At 41.6% G+C, this 1,641-nt stretch overlaps 1 pseudogene; it reads left to right on the forward strand.

Moving 5' to 3' along the window:
* The first annotated feature begins 629 nt into the window (after nt 1-629).
* Nucleotides 630-1,283, forward strand: LOC142200355 (large ribosomal subunit protein uL6 pseudogene; annotated as a pseudogene).
* Nucleotides 1,284-1,641: the final 358 nt, after the last annotated feature.

The raw sequence follows: 1,641 nt of genomic DNA on the forward strand, positions 1-1,641 counted from the left end.
ATATAACGTCATATATTTCTATATTTGGTAGGTTTAGAAGTTAGGGTATTACATTATATTATTGTGTGCTATGGTGTATTTGTGGTTAATACCTAATGTCTCTGGTGTTCTAAGAGGATGAGGAGTGTTGATATTTCTGCAAAATACAAGGTGTTTTAAGGTGACTATGGGTTAATATCTACTATACTTGGTGTTAGATGGTATTTAAATGGTTAATGTTTAATACTTACTATTAAATGAAATAACTTTTCAGTTATGGTTATGTTTAGAATATATAGGATGCTGAAGGGGTTAATGGTATTAGTTGTCTAGGGCATGAAAGAGTACAACATCTATGATAAATTCTTATTTCATCTCAGTAAGTTCAGAATTTCTGATATATTTTGTAGCTTTTGTTTTTTTAGCACAGTGTCCTAAAACCTTTCCCCCATCTACATGCTGCCATAGAGTAAAATGATAACATTCTATGTTCCTGCAGCAACCACTAGAGGGAGCTTTATGTATTTCTTCTCTTAGTAGCAGCATTTATAGGGGTAACAAGGAAATTTGCACTTATTATATGGGCGAGTTTAATTTAATACAAATCTTGGATTTCCAGTTGACTCACCAGATCAGAACCGGCACCTGGTACTGAAGCGAGAATGAAGACCATTCTCAGCAACCAGACTGTTGACATCCCTGACAAGGTTGAAATTTCCTTGAGGGGCCGCACAGTTACTGTGAAGGGACCCAGAGGAAGCCTGCGGAAAAACTTCAACCACATCAATCTAGAACTGTGCTTACTGGGCAGGAAGAAGAGGAAGCTCCGTGTTGACAAATAGTAGGGTAACAGGAAGGAGCTGGCCACAGTGCGCACAATCTGCAGCCATGTGCAGAACATGATCAAGGGTGTCACTCTGGGTTTTCGTTACAAGATGAGATCTGTGTACGCTCACTTTCCCATTAACGTAATTATTCAGGAGGGTGGAGCACTCGTCGAGATCAGAAACTTCTTGGGTGAAAAGTACATCCGCAGGGTGCGCATGAGATCCGGTGTGGTCTGTTCACTGTCCCAAGCCCAGAAGGATGAACTCATTCTTGAAGGCAATGATATTGCGCTTGTGTCAAACTCTGCCGCTCTGATCCAGCAAGCCACCACAGTAAAGAACAAGGATATCAGAAAGTTCTTGGATGGTATCTATGTCTCCGAGAAGGGAAAAGTTCAGCAGGTTGAGGAATAAAAGATTGTCCTCCGAAATCTGAAGTGTGTGCTGCATTCAACAATAAAGACAATTTATCTATAATATATACTATGGGGCTTGCTTTACTATGTAGTCTGCCAGTTCCCATAGTGCAAGTAATACACATTAAACAGGTAGAGGAGGTGGTGATTAGAGATGAGCGAACATTAAAATGTTCGAGGTTCGAAATTCGATTCGAACAGCCGCTCAATGTTCGTGTGTTCGAACGGGTTTCGAACCCCATTATAGTCTATGGGGAACAGATACTCGTTAAGGGGGAAACCCAAATCCGTGTCTGGAGGGTCACCAAGTCCACTATGACACCCCAGGAAATGATGCCAACACCTCTGGAATGACACTGGGACAGCAGGGGAAGCATGTCTGGGGGCATCTAACACACCAAAGACCCTCTATTACCCCA

Source organism: Leptodactylus fuscus, chromosome 4 (genome assembly GCF_031893055.1).
Source record: "Leptodactylus fuscus isolate aLepFus1 chromosome 4, aLepFus1.hap2, whole genome shotgun sequence".
Taxonomy (NCBI): domain Eukaryota; kingdom Metazoa; phylum Chordata; class Amphibia; order Anura; family Leptodactylidae; genus Leptodactylus; species Leptodactylus fuscus.